Source organism: Cetorhinus maximus, chromosome 1 (genome assembly GCF_964194155.1).
Source record: "Cetorhinus maximus chromosome 1, sCetMax3.hap1.1, whole genome shotgun sequence".
Lineage (NCBI taxonomy): Eukaryota > Metazoa > Chordata > Chondrichthyes > Lamniformes > Cetorhinidae > Cetorhinus > Cetorhinus maximus.
In genome coordinates, this window is record NC_135879.1 from 206,644,884 (window position 1) to 206,664,687 (window position 19,804).

Genomic DNA, 19,804 nt, shown 5'->3' on the forward strand with positions numbered 1-19,804 from the left:
CTTTCTGGTGCAAAAACACAATAGGAAAAGTGGCCCAGCCGTAGCTAACAAAATAAATTAAGGATAGTATTAGATCCAAAGAGGAGTCAAATAAAGTTGCTAGAAAAAGTAGCAAGCCTGAGGATTGGAAGCAGTTTAGAATTCAGCAAAGGAGGACAAAGAGATTGATTAAGAGGGGAAAAATAGAGCATGAGAGTAAATTTGCAAGGAACATAAGAGTGGACTGTAAAAGCTTATATAAATATGTAAAAAGAAAAAAAGATTAGTTTAGGCGAAGGTAGGTCCCTTACAGTCCGAAACGGGAGAACTTGTAATAGAGAATAAGGAAATTGCAGAGCAATTAAACAACTACTTTAGTTCTGTCTTCACGGAGGAAGACACAAATAACTCCCCAGAAATACTAGGGAACCAAGAGTCTCGTGAGAAGGAGGAATTGAAGGAAATTAGTATTACTAAAATAAAAGTGCTGGAGAAATTAATGGGACTCAAAACCAATAAATCCCAGAGGCCTGATAATCTACATCCCACGGTACTAAAGGAGGTGGCCATGGGAGGGAGAAAACCGCGAATTACAGACCGGTTAGCCTAACATCAGTAGTAGGGAAAATGCTACAGTCTATTATAAAGGATGTGACAATAGGGCACTTAGAAAATATCAATGGGATTAGATAAAGCCAACATGGATTTATGAAAGGGAAATCATGTTTGACAAACCTCCTGGAGCTTTTTGAGGATGTAACCAGCAGAAGAACCAGTGGATGTGGTGTATTTGGATTTTCAGGAAGCTTTTGTTAAAGTCTCACATAAGAGGTTAGTGTGTAAAATTAAAACACATGGGATTGGGGGTAATATATTGGCATGGATTGAGAATTGGTTAGCAGACAGGAAACAGAGTAGGCATAAACTGGTCTTTTTCGAAATGGTAGGTGGTGACTAGTGGGGTACTGCAGGGATCAGTGCTTGTACCCTAGCCATTTACATTATATGTCGATGATTTGGATGAGGGAACCAAATGTAATATTTCCAAGTTTGCTGATGGCACGATACTTGGTGGGAATGTGAGTGGTGAGGAGGGTGTTAAGAGGCTTCAAGACGATTTGGGCAAGTTGAGTGAGTGGGCAAATACATGGCAGATGCAGTATTAACAAGGATAAATGTGAAGTTACCCACTTTGGTAGGAAAAACGGAAGGGCAGAGTATTATTTAAATGGTGATATATTGGGGAATGTTGATGTTCAAAGGGACATGAGTACCCTTGTGCACCAATCACTGAAAGCAAGCATGCAGGTGCAGTAAGCACTAAGAAGATACATGATATGTTGGCCTTCGTTACAAGAAGACTTGAGGACAAGAGCAAGGATGTCTTACTGCAGCTGAACAGGGCCTTGGTGAGACCACAGCTGGAATATTGTGTGCAGTTTTGACCTCCTTACCCAAGAAAGGATATACTTGCCATAGAGGGAGTGCAGTGTAGTTTCACCAGTCTGATTCCTGGGATAGCAGGATTGTCATCTGAGGAGAGATTGGGCTGACTGGGCCTGTATTCTCTGGAGTTTAGAAGAATGAGAGGGGATCTTGTTGAAACGTATAAGATTCTGACAGGGCTGGACAGACCAGATGCAGGGATGATGTTTCTTCTGGCTGGGGGCGGTCTAGAACAAGGGGCCACAATGTCAGGGTACGGGGTTGGCCATTTAGGACTGAGATGAGGAGAAACTCCTTCACTCAGGAGGTTGGTGAACCTGTGGAATTCTCTACCACAGAAGACTGTGGAGGCCAAGTCACTGAATATATTTAAGAAGAAAATAGATAGATTTCTAGACTCTAAAGGCATCAAGGGGTATGGGGAGAGCACGGTGGTATGGCATTGAGATAGAGGATCAGCCATGATCATATTGAATGGCGGAGCAGGCCAAAAGGGCCGAATGACCTACTCCTGCTTCTATTTTCTATGTTTCTGAGTGCATATTTCTCTGGACACAACCTGTTCTGTGTCTTGCTTTCTTGGAGCCTCTTAGTCATCTGACCCTGATGTCATGCTGACATCATCATTAACATCATTCGGCTCAAAGGGCTGAATGACCCTACTCCTCCTACTTTCTATGTTTAACTGTAAATATAGTCATCATGTTCCAAAATCAACTTTTTATTTGAATCTGTACATTTTCTCATTCCAAAAGTGCTGAATTTTGAGGACTGACACTATTTTTAAAAAGATGTTGTTCACTAGTGGGTGTAAGAATTGAAAAGCTGAGCAGTAGAAGATGGAATGGACAGAGGTGTTTCTGTGAGTGCACTTAAAAGAGTATGCGGTTCCTGATTTTCTATCCATTTATTTTAATAGATGTAAAAACATCACACTTTCCTCAAATATGCCCCACATGAGTACAATCTCTACTAGGACCACTGAATCATGAAATTCAGTGTGAAGTTGTTTTTCACTAAACATTTAATAAAATATTTGGCTAGAAATGAGTAAACTTTAATTCAGGTTTACTTGTACCTTGAATATTCAATGTCTGTGTGTATGGCTGTGTGTACCCATGCATCCACAATTTATTTGTGCAGCAATGCCATTGGTTGTGAATCTGTTTTGTTTAATCCTTGCTCTTTAAATGAAATCTGGGTTGCAATGGGTTATTTTTGTATATTTGCATCCTTGGATTTGGAGTTCAAATTTAATACTGAATCTTATGAATATCCCTTTTGATGGCTTTCATGAACTTGATTTAAAAAGGCATAAAATACTTGACTGACATTTTAACATTTTGGAGAAAGATTAGTTTATTCAAAAGCAGTAGCTGTTTACAATTCATTTACAAACCTTATTAACCAGTATTTTGTAGCTTGTGAATGGTGGCAGCTCCTGTAAGAACCTGGATATCTTTTTTGTAAAGGTTGATTTGATAATTTAATATCCCAATTTCATTACTAACTTTTATTGAAATAAGATTGGGAAATTGAAGCAAAGGATGTCCAAGTGTTTCTTTGGGAAGGTACTTGTAAGTACAAAATGTACTAAACCTGGGACACAAAACTTCAGTTGTACTTTGTGAAGATTTATATGTTCTCCTACGTATGTCATGATTACTTAGTGTCTACAGTTTGGAGTTGAAAGCCAAGTTCTTTAATTGAAGATGCTCTCAATTGACCTGAAGGATGTAAGCTGTCTAACATCTAAAGCCGCAACTCAGGAAATAAAATATATCAATTTCAGTGCAAGAATCTAATTATTTTTTTAATTAAAATTCTGCTTTGATACATTGAGCCACCACAGCTGTTTTACACTGTTTTGCACCCCCTACACAGTACCAGACACTGAAATATTGAGATGAAATTGCATCAAATCAAAATACTAAGGTCTGTCTTTGAACGCGCATGCACACGCACGCGCACACACAACTTTTGTATGTGCTTAAAAACCTAATGAGAATAATGGATGTATATTTTGTACAGGACTGTGCAATTGACCTAGCGGCCTTATCTTTCAATCGAGCAGCTTATCCTCAATTATACTGTACAGTACTCCCACAGATATGTTACTGCTATAGTTGAACTGCACTTCATGTGTATACCGAAAACTGATATGTGTAAAGGAAACCTGCAGTTGTGAACAAAGTACAGTGGGGCCTGATTGAGGGGTCTGTCATATGATATACTGGATTTAGCCACAGGGTGCGTGAAGAGGACCATGTAAACAGTGCATTGCTTATGAAATAAAGCAACAAAAAAAAAAAAAATTCTACCAGACACACAACTTTAGAGATTTGATTGAAGAGCAATAATGAGCTTTATTCTTGTTAAGTTTGACAATTGACTTGGAAGGTTGGCAGAGTCAACCGTTAAACTCTTCCCTGTCATACAGCCAACCTTCCTTTGCCTAGACAGTGTATGCTTACACCCATCATTGCTTAATTAAAAGTGAATAGGAAAGCTAGTAGACCAGCGAATCACAAAAGTATGTGGGCAGTAATCTCATTTATCATAAAATTAATGTAGCAGTGCCAACCTGATGGCATCTTGCTTTGTTTAGCATGTACTTAATCTTTCATATATGTTAACATTTAAAAGTAATAAAATTAATATTTAATTTATACAGTACTTAAGCCCCCAAAGGTTCCTGGACAGTTGATATATTGTGCCATCATGCCTTTGGCCATGAAAACTTGCTTCTCGTTGCTCAGGCAAAAAGTCTATCTAGAATGACGCAGGTATTGTAGGATGTGCATTTTTTTTTTGGTCAAACACTTAATACAGTTGTTGGTAATTTCTAGACATTAATACAATTCTTAATATGTTCCTAGTACCATTCCATTGGGTTGAAATTGATACAATAGAAAGACTATTCCACACTGATTTGTTACATCCTTAGAAAGTCCCCTTTCACAAGCAGTAATATATGCTTTGAATTGTTATGCTAGATGTTCCAGTAACATCACTTGAAGCAATCTTATGGTGCAATGAAAGATGGTGTGATACTTGGAGGGGAACTTGTCGGTGGTGGTGTTCCCATGCATCTGCTGCCCTTGCAACTTCTACCACCTAAAAGGACAGTTTGGGAGGTTCAGCCAAAGAAGTCTTGGCAAGCTACAACAATGCATCTTGTAGAAAGTATGCAATACAGCCATGCTGTGCCAACGGTGGAGGGAGTGAACGTATATAGTGATGGATTGGGTGCCAATCAAGCAGACTGCTTTGTCCTTGGTGGTGTCAAACTTCTTGAATGTTGTTGGAGTTGCACTCAGCCAGGCACACTCCTGCTTGTGCCTTGTCGAGGCTGGAAAGACTTTGGGAGTCAGCAGATGTATCACTCACCACAGAATATCTAACCTCTGATCTGCTGTTGCAGCCACAGTATTTATGTGGCTGTTCCAGATAAATTTCTGGTCAGTGGTGATTCCCAGTATTCAACAATGGTAATGCCATCAAATGTCACGGGGAAATGGTTAGCCTGTTTCTTGTTGGAGATGTTGCCCACATCTTGGTGCATGCGGGCATGGACTGCTTCATTTTCTGAGGAATTACAAATGGAACTGAATACTCATCTGCCAGAAAATGAAGGAACATTGTTCATTTGGCATTTGACATTTGTTATAGCCACACCTTTCTCTGAAATTGCCATCACCAATTACTACTGACTGGGAGGCATGAAGGAATTTTGAAATAAAATTTTCATTAGTCCATTGGAGAAATCAAGCTGCAGTAACTTTACATTAACTCTGGAGATTGTCATCTGAATGAAGTTGATGTCGACTATCGAGTAAAACGATTAAGAAGATCGTGGTTGGTGTTGAATGATAATTGGAAGAGCTGACTGATATGATACAAGAGTGAGAGAGATGGCAGAGCATGGTGGAGAATACAGAAAACAGAAACAGTCAACTATAGTGATCTGAGAGGATTGGACATGGCATATGATGGTAATTTTTAAAAAAAATTATGGTGTTAGGCATCATCAATGATTTTATAGACATCTAAGGAAAGAATATATGGTACATTTTCCAGAGTAGAGTTCCAAAAGTGTATAGCATAGAAAATAAGATCAAGGAATTGATTTTAACTGTTCCTGGTTGATAGCAAACAGGTGGTAGTCTCTTTTACAGACTGTCCAGTTTTGCTTTCCGTTGAAAGAAGTGGGATGGAAAATTGGCTGAGGTGTTAAAAGGGGATGACTGACCTGTTGCTGCCTGTTACCTTCTCCGTGGAAGCAGTTTAAATCAGCTCACGTATGTGATGTGTCCATGCTGCAATGCATACAAGTAACTGGAGTAGGTCAGACCTCCTTAAGCTGTTGGATATTTTGAAGAGTTCATCACAGGTTTTATAGCTTCAATAAGTATTGATTTAAGTGCAGTAGGGCAACTGTTCAACGATTGAGAGGAATCACCTTTCTTACTTGTGATGAACAAAGAAAAAGGTAAGTAGGCTGGGAGGAAGAGTGACTGCAAAGAACCAGATTAAGTTCAGAGACATACATCTTGAGGATGAGGGGAAGGATACCATGAGGAGCAGGTTGGAATTCAAAGGGCGGATGGAAATAGTTCGTTAAAGGATTAGGAGGGATTCTTGAGAAGGTAGGATGATTTTGCAACTGTTGGTGGATTTAAAGAAATTAGGTACAAAAATAAAGTCGTTTCAGAATGCTTCAGACTAATCAAGATGACCAGTGTGATGGAAATTTTTTTGAACGTGAGAAAAGTATAGAAAAGGCAGACCTGGAAAATATAATCAAACTAAGCTGAGAGTAGACCAGAGGGGTACAGGTTCAAAGCATAACATGAAGTTCTTCTTCAGGCATCGAGTGATTATTCTATGGATTAGAACCCTGGATGGAGTCATAGAATGATTCTTGGAATTATTGAAGGAAGAATTAGATGTCATAAAGGAACACTTTTGGTGCTTTTGTGATTGATGAGTTAAAATGGATTGAACTCTTCATCCATATTTGTCATGATCTCAGTTCATAAAAAAAATTTTCTCCTCCTGAGATAAAATTGAGTTTAATGCCATGCTTCTGCTCCTTGGAGGATTCCATTAACATTAAGCTACTTCAGAGCTAGTCTGAAGCTGTTACATAGCACAATAGCCTCTATTGGGTATTGACACCATGTTTTTGCTTAAAAATTTGGGATTTGCTAAATGACTCCTATTCATTTGCGTTTCTAGAATATCCTGCAAATGTAAATCAGTTAGCTTCAGTTGAAATATTAATCAGTTGAAATACTAATATCAGTAGTGACTCAAAATATTTTGAGTATACCATCTACTTACATTGTCCCATGTGATATATAAATAGAATTGCCATATAAATCTAATACATTAACTGTATATATCGCCTGTGCACTGTAGAGAATTGGTCACAACGTTCCTCATTATAGAAAGGATGACCAACACCTTAATGTTACACAATTGGCTTTTCGAGTTTTCTGTATTGGATTGTAAAGACTAATCTTGCAATATGGGAATTTATAAAATAGAGTTGTGTTTGATTAATATAAAGCTAAGAATTATGTTTATGTGGGTGAATTCAAAATTGAAACTCCTCATTTTATTAGCTTGCTTTGTCTTTGTGGAGAAAAAGAAAAGATCCTCAAATAAATGGATTGTGTGTGATGTGGGGGAAGAGAAAGTAGAAACCAACAAAAGGCTTCAATACAATCTCTGTCCACTTGGATTTGAGCCCAAAAATCTAGGTTGACATTCTAGTGCAGTACTGAAGGAGTGATGCACTGTCGGAAATACCATCTTTCAGATGAGATGTTAAACCAAGGTCCTATCTTGCCCGCTCAGGTGGATGTAAAAGGACCATGGCAGTATTTTGAAGAAGAGCAGGGGAGTTATCGCTAGTATTCTAGCCAATATTTTTGCCTCAGTTAACAAAAGATAACAGATTATTTGGTCATTATCACATTGCCCTTTATGGGAGCTTGCTGTGTGCAAATTGATGCTCTTTCAGTGTCCTGACCAACATTTTTATCCCTGAAGTAACAACTAAAACAATGAAAAGATATTAAGCGCTAAGATAAAAGCAATGCAGATGCTGGAAATCTGAAATAAAAACAAGAAATGTTGGAAAAGCTCAGCAGGTCTGACAGCATCTGTGGAGAAAGAAACAGAGTTAATGTTTCAAAGCTCTAAAGAAGAGTCATACGGGCTTGAAAAGTTAACTCTGTTTCTGTCTGCAAAGATGCTGCCAGACTTGCTCAGTTTTACCAGCATTTTCTGATTTTATTTATGAAAAGATATTAAAAATGTAAGAGAGCCACGACCCAAATTTTAAAAATTATTGGAAATAAGGCCTGCAAACATGATAAAGACATAAAATGCTACAACAGAAATTTAAAAGGAACTGATTAAACCTATCCATTCAAAAGAATTTCTGTTGAAATGCATTGGCAATGTTTGTTGAAGAAACATTAATATAAAGAGAAAAAAAGACTTGGATTTATATAGCATCTTTTACCACCTCTGACATCTGCTTTGCAACCAATGAAGCACTTCTTGAATTGTAGTCACTGTTGTAGGAAATCTGACAGCTAATTTATGGACAACAAACTCCCACAAACAGCAATGAAACAATTTTTGCCCCCTGCCCCAGCGCGCTCATTTAAAAACCTTAAATTGTAACTGTTGAAGTATAAAAATTGAAGTATAAAAGTTTAAAAATGAAAACAAATACCGCCGAAAAGATTCGTAATTTTAGTAGCAGTGCCATCTAGTGTTATGAAGGCTGAAGCATAAGTAGTATTATGTATGGAAAGCTGTAGAGAAGATAAAGTAAAACACAGATATGACAAAATTGTAACATAGGGGTAGGTGCGACAGACAGGGAAGGTGCACTACATGTAAGATTGGGCAATTGTCAGTAAAATCAGAAGTTAGATGCTTATATGGCTCGGTGTCTTATTTTGTTTTGTAATGCTCCTGTGAAGTGCCTAGGGACATGTTGTTACGTTAAAGGGGCTATATAAATATTTTTTGTTGTTGAAGTTCTTTTATGGAGCAAGTTGTTATAGTGGAATTCGTTGCCTGAAAGGATGGTGGAAGGAGGTTCAATAACTTTCAAAAGACAAATTCTAAGCAGTTGAAGGGGAAAAATTTGTAGATCTGTGCTAAAAGGAGAGCAGAGTGGGGCCAATTGGACGGTTCTTTTAACGATCCAACACAGACATGATGGACTAAAGGATTTCCTATAATATACAAAGCTGGAAGATATTGCAGCAATTGGTCTGCTCACCATCTCATTCACATTGAAAATTGGGACAACCAACTGATTAATTTAAATAAATCTCCTACCTATTGGCCTCTGCAGCTTGCCCAGCTTGATTTACAAGCAGGCTTCAATGGTCTTCCAAAAGGGATGGAACTGCAACAATTAAAGTTGGATCCCATGCTGATTGTGAGGATCCCAGCACCATTACTGTCTAGAATGTATGGAGCACATATCGTACATGCTCTATCCATTGTTATTTGGTGCGAAGTCGAACAATTAATGTTGACATTGATGGCCTGTTGTTTCTGTCCTCCACTGTCTCTAAATTGTCAGACTGCTTGCCAGCCATCCATACTGGATGAGAAAATATTTACTCCAATTAAGTATTGTGAAGACTGAAGCCATTTTTTTTTGGTTCCTACCACAAACTATGTTCTCTAGCCACTGATTCCATCACTGTCTCTGACAACTGTCTGAGGTTGATGACCCAAGATGAGATTCCGGCCATGTATCTGTGCCATCACTAAGACTGCCGACTGCCACCTCTGCAACATCGCCAACTCAAAAATCACAGAATCACAGAATTGTTAGGTGCAGAAGGAGGCTATTTGGCCCATTGTGTCTGCTCTCCAAATGAGCATTCTGACTTTGTGCCATTCTCCTGCCTTTTCCCCATATCTTTGCACATTGCTTCTATTCAAATAATCATCTAATGCCCTCTTGAATGCCTCGATTGAACCTGCCTCCACCACACTCCCAGGCAGTGCATTCCAGACCCAAACCACTCGTTGTGTGAAGAAGTTTTTTCTCACATCACATTTGCTTCTTTTGCAAATCACTTTAAATCTGTACCCTCTCGTTCTCAACCCTTTTACGAGTGGGAACAGTTTCTCCCTATCGATTTTATCCAGTCCCTCATGATTTTGAACACCTCTATCAAGTCTCCTCTTTGTTCTCGCCTTCTCTCCAAGGAGAACAGCCCCAACCTCTCCACTCTACCTTAATAACTTAAGCTTCTTGTCCATTGAACCATTCTTGTAAACCTCTTCTGCACTCTCTCCAATGTGTTCACATCCTTCCTATAGTGTGGCACCCAGAACTGTACACAACACTCCAGCTGAGGTCTAACTAGTGTCTTTTAAGCTCAGCATAACCTCCTTGCTCTTGTACTCTATGCCCCTATTAATAAAGCCAAGGGTACTGTATGCTTTATTAACTGCCATCTCCACCTGTCCTCCCACCTTCAATGATCTATGCACATATACACCCAGGTTCCTATGCTCTGGCATACCCTCAAGAATTCTACCCCTTATTTTATATTGTCTCTCCATGTTCTTGCTCCCAAAATGCATCACCTTACACTTTTCTGCATTGAGCATTATCTGCCCATTCCACCAACTTGTCTATGTCCTAAGTTCTATACTGTCCTCCACACAGTTTACAATGCATCCAAGTTTCATAGCATTCGCAAACTTTGAAATTGTCCCTGCACACCAAGATCCAGGTCATTAATATGTATCAAGAAAAGCAAGGGTCCCAATACCGACTCCTGGAGAACTCTACTACAAACCTTCCTCCAGCCTGAAAAATATCCATTGACCATTGCCCTCTGTTTCCTATTACTCAGCCAATTTTGTATCCACGTTACTACTGACCCTTTTATTCCATGAGCTATAACTTTTCTCATAAGTTTGTAGTGTGGCACTGTAGAAAATGTCTTTTGAAAGACCATGTACACCACATCAATTCATTACCCCCATCAACCCTCTCTGTTGCCTCTTCAAAAAACTCCAAGTTAGTTAAATACAATTCCCCCTTTAGAAATCCATGCTGGCTCTTACTAATCAACCCACATTTTTCCATGTGACTACTAATTATATGCCGAATAATTGTTCCTAGAAGCATTCTCACCAGTGAAGTTAAACCGACTGGCTTGTAATTGCTGGGCTTACCCAAGGGCATAATGTTTGCAATTCTCCAGCCCTTTTGGCACCTGCCCTGAGTCTGGAGAAGACTGAAAGATTATGGCCAGTGCCACTGCAATTTCCGCTCTTGCTTCCTTCAGTATCCTTGCATGCATCTCATCCGGTCCTGGTGCATTGTCAACTTTTAAGTACCGACAGATTTTCCAACACTTCCTCCTTTATCAATTTTGACCCTTCTAGTGACAGTATTTTCTCCTATGTCACTCTGGCCTCGGTAGCATCTGCTTTCTTGTTAAAGACAGAAGCAAAGCACTCATTAAATACTTCAGCCGTGCCCCGTGCCCTTTTAAAAAAAAAATTCATTCACTGAATGTGGGCTTCGCTGGCTGAGTCAGCATTTATTCCCATCCCTAGTTGCCCTTGAGAAGGTGGTGGTGGTGAACTGCCTTCTTCAACCCCTGCAGTCCATCTGATGTAGGTACACTCACAGTGCTGATAGGAAGGGAGTTCCAGGATTTTGACCTAGTGACAGTGAAGGAACAGCAACATATTTCCAAGTCAGGATGGTGAGTGACTTGGAGGGGAAGTTCCAGGTGGTGGTGTTCCCATCTATCTGCTGCCCATGTCCTTAAGGAGCCTTGGTGAATTCCTGTGGTGCATCTTGTAGATGGTACACAGCTGCTACTGTGTGTTAGTGATGGAATGAGTGAATGTTTGTGGATATGGTGCCAGTCAAGCGAGCTGCTATGCCCTGGATAGTGTCAAGCTTCTTGAATGTTGAGGGAGCTGCACTCATCCAGGCAAGTGGGGAGTATTCCATCACATTCCTGACTCGCGCCTTGTAGATGGTCGACAGGCTTTGGGGAACCAGGAGGGGGGTTACTTGTTGCAGGATTCTGAGCCTCTGACCTGCTCTTGTGGTCGCAGTATTTATATGGCTAGTCCAGTCAGTTTCTGGTCAATGGTAATGCCCAGGATGTTGATAGTGGGGGATTCAGTGATGGTAATGCCATCAAATGTCAAGGGGCAATGGTTAGATTCACTCTTGTTGGAGATGGTGATTGTCTGGCACTTCTGTGGCATGAATGTTACTTGCCACTTGTCAGCCCAAGCCTGGATATTGTCCAGGTCTTGCTGCATTTGGACATAGACTTCTTCAGTATCGCGAATAGTGTTGAACATTGTGCAATCATCAGCGAACATCCCCACTTCTGACCTTATGATGGAAGGAAGGTCATTGATGAAGCAGCTGAAGATGGTTGGGCCTAGGACACTACCCTGAGGAACTCCTACATTGATGTCCTGGAGTTGAGAAGACCTACCTCCAATAACCACAGCCATCTTCCTTTGAGCTAGGTATGACTCCAACCAGTGGAGAGCTTTCCCCCATTGACTCCAGTTTTGCAAGGGCTCCTTTATGCCACACTCAGCCAAATGCAGCCTTGATGTCAAGGGCAGTCACTGTCACCTCACCTCACCTCTGGAGTTCAGCTCTTTTTTGCCCATGTTTGAACCAAGGCTGTAATTAAGTCAGGAGCTGAGTGGCCCTGGTGGAACCCAAACTGGGAGACAGCGAGTAGGCTATTGCTAAGCAAGTTGATGACCCCTTCCATAACTTTACTGATGATCAAGAGTATACTGATGTGGTGGTAATTGGCCAGGTTGGTTTAGTCCCATTTTTTTGCGTACAGGACATACATGGGCAATTTTCCACATAGCCGGGTAGATGCCAGTGTTGTTGCTGTACTGGAACAGCTTGGCGAGGGGCACGGCAAGTTCTGGAGCACAAGTCTTCAGTACTATTGGTGGAATATAGCCAGGGCCCATAGCCTTTGCAGTACCCAGGGCCTTCAGCTGTTTCTTGACATCACGTGGAGTGAATTGAATTGGCTCCATGTGTAAACCCTCCTTTTGGTCCCTAATTGGCCCTACTCCTCTTTTTACCACCTTTCCGTGCTGATAGAAGACTTTGCGATTCCCCTTTATGTTGGCTGCCAGTCTTTTCTCATAATCCCTCTTTGCGTCTCTAATATGCTTTTTCACCTCCCCTCTGAAGCTTCTGTATTCTGCTTGGCTCTCAATTGTATTTTCTGCCTGATACCTTTCATAAGCAGACATTTTCTTCTTTATCTTAATTTCTATCTCCTTTTTCATCCAGGGAGCTCTGGATTTGTTTGCCCTACCTTTCATTTTTGAGGGAATATACCTTGACTGTACCCGAATGGTTTCTTCTCTGTAGGTAGCCCATTGTTTAGCTACAGTTTTTCCTGTCAACCTTTGATTCCACTCCATCCAGCCCAGCTCTGTTCTTGCCCCATTGAAATCAGCTCTCCCTTAGTTAATTATTCGTACTCTGGATTGCATATTATCCTTTCCTATAGTCATCCTATACCTTATGATGCAATGATCACTGTCTCCTAAATGTTCCCCCACTGACACTTGGTCAACTTGGCCCACCTCATTTTCAAGAACCAGGTCTTTTCTTGTTGGATTGGACACATTCTGCTGTAGAAAATTCTCCTGAACACAATCTCGGAACTTTTGCCCCTCTCCGCCCTTTACACTGCCACTGTCCCAGTCTACATTCGGGTAATTAAAGTCCCCGTTATAACTACCCTGTAATGTTTGCATCTCTCTGTAATTTCCCTGCAGATTTGTCTCCTGTATCCTTTTCACTAGTTGGTGGTCTATAGACTACACCAAGCAATGTAATTGCACCCTTTTTGTTCCGTAGCTCTGGCCAAATTGATTCTGTCCTTGAACCCTCTGGGACATCCTCTTTCTCCAGCACTGCAACGCTCTCCTTAACTAATACCACCACCCACCGCCCACTCCTTTTCTTCCTTTCTTATCTTTTCTGAACACCTTGTACCCAGGAATATTTAACACCCAGTTCTGTCCTTCCTTGAGCCAGGGGTTTCTGCTATTGTCACAACATCATAATTCCACATGGCAATCTGTGCCTGTAACTCCCCAATCTCATTTACTATACTCCATGCATTCACATACATGCAAAGTAACACTGATTTAGACTTCACAGCTTTTTCCTTTACTCTGACTCCACCTATTAACTTAACTTACTATTCTGTACTCTAGTGCTACCTGTCATTTCCAGTATTTTTTGCACCCTGGTATTCCTCCCTAATATTCTCTCCTGGTTCCCACACCCCTGCTGAGTTAGTTTAAAGCCTTCCCAACAGCACTAGCAAACCGCCCCACAAGGAACTCAGTCCTGGCTCTGTTCAGGTGCAACCTGCCTGGCTTGTACAGGTGCCATCTTCCCCAGAGCCTGTCCCAGGAATCTAAAGCCCTCCCTCCTGCACCATCTTTCCAGCCATGCATTCATCTGCCTTATCCTCCTATTTCTGTACTCACTTGCTTGTGGCACTGGGGGTAATCTGGAGATTACTACATTTGAGGCCCTGCTTGCTAATTTTCGACATAGCTCCCTAAATTCTGATTGCAGGACCACATCCCCCTTCCTACCTAAGTCATTGATACCAATGTGGATGATGTCCGCTGGCTGATCACCCTTTCCCAGAAGAATATCCTGCAGCTGTTCACTGACATCCTTGACCCTGACACCAGGGAGACAACATACCATCCTGTTGTCATGCCTATGGCCGCAGAAATTCCTCTCTGTTCCCCTTACTAATGAATCCCCTATCGTTATTGCTCTTTCTTTCTTCTTCCTCCCTTCCTGTACAGACGAGTCGCTAGTGATGCCAGAACCTTGGCTCTAACTGCATTCCATTGAGGAACCAATGCCCTCACCAGCTTCCAAAATGGAAAAATGATTTGTGAACAGGACCCCAGTGGACCCCTGCCTCGTTCTCTTGGACTGCCTGGCAGTCACCCATTCCCTTTTTGCCCCCAGGCTCCTAAGTTGTGGTGTGACCACCTCTCTGAATGTGCTATCCATGTAGCTCACAGCCTTGCGGATGTGCCACAGTGACTCCAGCCGTTGCTCAAGCTCTGAAACCCGGAGCTCAAGGTTCTGCAGTTGGCAGCACTTGCTGCACATATGGTCATCTAGGACACCCGTAGCGTCCATGACCTTTCCATATTACAGGACACACATTTCACTCGACCTGCCATGCCTTAACTTTATTTTACTTTAGTTTATTCATATTACTTTATTATACTGGCCCTGATGTTCCCTTTTTGCTGGCGTTTCTCACTTAAATCCAAGTGTAGCTACTTATTTAAAAATAATGCACTTTTCTAATTAACAGTAATTTAAAGACAGTCCCTAACAGCAGTTTCTTACCAACCAATCAACTTATGGTTTTTCTGTGATGTCACTATTTGTTTTTTCTCCCTCTCCTTTCAAACACAGCAGGGGCTGCTTCCGAGCAGCTGATTGGCGTGCCTTTCCGACTCCCAGGAAAGTGGTGTGGGCCTCGAGCCTCAGTCCCGATTTACACTCTTCTGCTCCCTGTTGCTTCCTTGCAGGTGTGCCGGCTCTCCGACTCCACCCCATCTCAGCTCATATGCTGCTGGAACTCTCACCCCTGCCTTTGTTACCTCTAGACTTGGATATTCCAATGCACTTCTGGCTGATCATCCAACCTACGTAAACTTAAGATGATCCAAAACTCTGCTGTCCATTGCCTAACTCACTCCAAGTATCATTTACCCACTATCCCTCCGTTCATTGGCCTACTTTAGCTCCAGTGTGAACAATACCTCATTTTTAAAATTCTCGCCCTCGATGTCACACCACAACATTGGCTTGCCTCTCCATCTCTCTGTAATCTCCTCCAACCATACAACCCTCCAAGATATCTGCACCCTTCATATTCAGCCTCATGTGCATCCTAATTTTAATTATTCAACCCATTGGTGGTCTAGCCTCTGATCTTTGGAGTTCCTTCCCTAAAGCACCCTCTCTGTCTATGGCTCCTTCTACCTTCAGGATAGTCCTTAAAACCTACCTGTTGGTCATTGCCCTAAGTTGTCCTCATGTGACTCAGTGACAAATTTTGTTTGACCACACAAGTGTGAAGTACCTTGGGATGTTTTACCACATTAAAGGTGCCATTTAAATATGTTGTTTTTATTATTGAAGCTTATATTTGTTCACATGTTATTCTTCACACTGAGGGATTACTGATTGCATCATCATCACTACTTTTAATGACTGAGCTGAGCTGGATGGTTGGCTCTGTAAAAGGAAGGAGATCTGCAACCTCAGTAAGCATTTAGAACTTCTGTCCTTGTCAGTATGATTTGCTGGAATAGCATTGTATTCTTTTTCTTTTTCATTTCACGCCAATTTTCTCCCCTCCACTTTCAAAGTGTTGGCTTCTTACCAAGGTATAGTTCCCCTTGGTACCATGAAGCCATAATTTAATTTTTTACAGACAGCAGCTGTTAGTGATGATCTTGGTTTTCCCATTTTCCTCTAGACCCACCTTTTTATTCCTTTACTTGGCTCATTACCGTCTCCTTTTCCCTTGCACCATCAACATTTTTGTCATTTTTTTCCCCTGCCCTTCACCCTTTCACAGATCTTCGCTCCTGTTCTTTCTTCCACTCCCCCATTTCTCTGTCTCAGCACATGCTTAAAACCTGTTGCATCTCTAACCTTTTCCAGTTCTGATTAAAAAGTCATCAACCTGCAATGTTATCTCCACAGATGCTCCCTGTTGTGCGAAGCATTTCCAGGATTTATTTCAGATTTCCAGCATCTGCAGTATTTTGCTTTTGTAAGCCATAATTTATGTTGGGTAGATAATGGGAGGCAGTTGAGAATTGCTCAACCTTACTTTGTTCTGCTGCTGTTAGCAATATCACTGGGACTGGAACCACTGATTTTCCACTTGATCTGCTGATGCTAAACTTCCCCATACACCCGCCTGCAATTGCAGCCGGCATCACTGGCTGCAGTTTTTTGAGAAATGTGGGCAAAATTGCTTCCCAAACATAGAATCACTGGGAGAGGGAGGAGACAGCTATCAGCAGCACTAACTGTGCAGAGCTGCCAACTTTAAAATCAGTGCAGATCCTACCTGTTTAAGGGGCCTCCTGTGCCTGTGTGTGAACGTGCTCTGAGTGCCATACCAGCTGGTTACTATACCAGCTGGTGTTGCATTCTGTAGGATCACATTTAAATAAGCAGGCTCTGCATTGATTTCAGATTCTGAAGCTTCAGAATACTAATCTCATTAGATGTTGCTGACCTCATTGATACATAGGAGTGCATACTGCCTCTAACACTCATCTGTGTAGCTGGGTTGGCTTGCAGGTACCGCTGGATGCTGCGCTTGGTTATCTCTATTGCTTCTGCAGCAGGTTTGACAGCTGCATTTGTGAGCGGGTGTGAAGGAGCTGATAGGTCAGCTGTTTCAATATCAGTTGATCTTGCTTGAAGCTCTAAGGAAACGTGGGGAAGTTCTGCTGGAGAGGATAGAGGTTGTCACAAGAATTTGCATTTATGTAGCACTTCTAACTTCATGAAAGGTCCCAGAGTGTTCCACAAAAGATATCACGAGGGAAGGTATGGGAGGGTGAGAGATAGCTTGGTTGAAGAGATGGTTTTCAGAAGGTTACTGAAGGGGAAGAGGGAAGCAGAGAGGCCTTCGAAATGAATTGCAGAGAATAGGAACACGGTAGCTGATGGTGAGGAGAAACAAGGTAGATAAAGAAGAGTTTGTAGTAACATAGTATTTGGGGATGGGACAGGGGACATATGAAGAGGTGAGGTCACGAGAGATTTATAGATAAAGATGTGGATTTAAAATTTATTGTGTTATAAACACGTGATGGATGATGGGGGCTCAGTGCGTGGTGAGGACAGCAGAGTTTGGGGTAAGTTGGAATTAATGAGATGGAGGATGGGAGGCCAACAAAGAGAACAGTGGAATTCTTGCCACCCCTGTTAGAGAGTTGAGTATTAGAGGCAATATGCACTCAGATGCACCAATGTGATTAGCAGCCTCTGGTAGGTTTTGGAGGGATTGACATCGAGGTGGGTAATGTTAGAGAGGTGGAAATAAGTAGTGGAGGGAGGGAGGAGGTCATAATTAGCAGCTGATTTTCATATTTATTTCTATTATGATGGATAAATAAGATTCAAGTTGTTTGGATAGGCAAACTAAATTAATACTTAATATGGCAGCATCTTGACTTTGATACATCATGCAAATTGTTTAAGAAATGCAACATGCTTATTTACAATGGTTGCAAAATAGATTGTAAAGTAGATAAGAGCAATTGGCAAAAAGATATGCTTTAATAAATATAGTTTTCAAATCATTAACAATCTAAACCTTTAATTGTAAATTAACTATATTGGTTTAAAACCTAAGTACTATGTTAGCTTCTTAAATTAATTTTCTATTTATTTTTTAATTCATATCTGATTTAATTTTCCTTGGCTATAATTATCATTTAGTGATACAGTGATCCAGCATGTTTATTTTGGGAGCATTTGAATGCCCCACAGGAAATACTTCATCCTTTTTGCTTTCAACATCGCATCAATGTCACTATCTCACTGAAAGAGGAGTTTAAGGAGATTTGCTGCAGCTATTAAGTAATTAGAAATAGAATCTTCAGCACCATCATTTTTTACCGCTTATTTTTCATAATTATTTACGTAGCATGTTTAAATAATTTCAATACACCTGACTGTTGCTCAAAAAATACCTGTTTCCACAATACAGTATCAGGGCAATCCCATTATCTTCTGCAGAGCTGTTGAAGGCTTTTTTCAATTTGATTTGACAGTCATAGAACAATCTCCCTTCATATTTCTCTTCATGCAAGCCTTCTGACTTCAAGCAGTATTAGCAGTTTCCTAGGATCAGATTGGCACCCAACTCCTTGGCATAGCCATTGGGAGCCACAGAAATAACAAGAAAAACATAATTAAAATATTCTTCAAAGATCAGAATTGTACTGTCTGGGGAAAGAGTTTGAACATTTTTAACTTTCATGCATATAGGGCTGGAAATTTCTTTGCGTGGCGCCATTTTGAACAGTGATACTGCTGTAATGGGGCCTTGTCGCCTATTTGTAATAGAGTTGATCTGCAGACAACTTTGGAGGTGGCAACCAATAGGTTTATTTACAGTACAGCCAGCAGCAACTACACGTGTACTTTCAATTCCATCTCTATCTCTACACTGCCTGTGAAGGTAGCCCGCGCTGCCAACACATTTGTTTGCACATATCCTATGATCTTACATCACAGGACTATCCTTAAAGGTACAGTCCAACATTTAACAAAACCATAATTACAAGAGATATGAGGGCCTATTGCAGCTTCCCAGGGATGCAAACCCTGTGCCCAAAATCATGCCAGCCCATTTCTAGCTCATGGTTGTTAAAAGCAAGTTAAATCCATTGTTGCTGTTTGTTGCTACACACCAAGTGTAAATTAAATTTTTAATCCTGAATAACTTGTTCGTGGAACATAGACATCGTTGGCTCAGCAGGCATTTATTGTCCATCCCTAATTGCCCTTGAAAAGGTGATTGTGAGCTGCCTCCATGAACTGCTGCAGTCCATCCAGTGTAGGTACACCCACAGTGCTGTTTGCAAAGGAGTTCCAGCATTTTGACCCAGTGACAGTGAAGGAATGGTGATATGGTTCCAAGTCAGAATAGTGGAGGGGAACTTGCAGGTGGTGGTGTGCCCATGCATCTGCTGCCCTTGTCCTTCTAGATGGTAGTGATTGTGGGCTTAGAAGGTGGTGTCAAAGGAGCCTTGGTGGGTTGCTGCAGTGCATCTTTTAGATGTACACATTGCTGCTACAGTGCGTTGGTGGTGGAGGGAGTGAATGTTAAAGGTGGTGGATGGGGTGCTAATCAAGCGGACTGTTTTGTCCTGGATGGTATCAAGCTTTTTGAGATGGTTAGATTCTGTTGTTGGAGCTGCACTCATCCAGGCAAATAGAGCGTATTCCATCCTGACTTGTGCCTAGTAGATGGTCGACAGGCTTGGGATGTGAGGAGGTGAGTTACTGTCTGCAGAATTCTCAGCCTCTGACCTGCTCTTGTAGCCACATCATCTATATGTCTGGTCCAGTGAAGTTTCTGGTCACTGGTAACCCCCACGATGTTGTTAATGGGAGACTCAGTGATAGTAATGCCATTGAATGTCAGGGGGAGATGGTTAGATCCTGTCTTGATGGAGATGGTCATTGCTTGGCACTTGT

The 19,804-nt window shown here is 41.3% G+C and overlaps 1 protein-coding gene across 11 annotated transcripts in view; it reads left to right on the forward strand.

The window, feature by feature from the left end:
• The window catches only part of tcf4 (transcription factor 4), a 578,439-nt gene that overhangs the window by 156,008 nt on the left and 402,627 nt on the right, over window positions 1–19,804 (forward strand). The window lies entirely within an intron of this gene.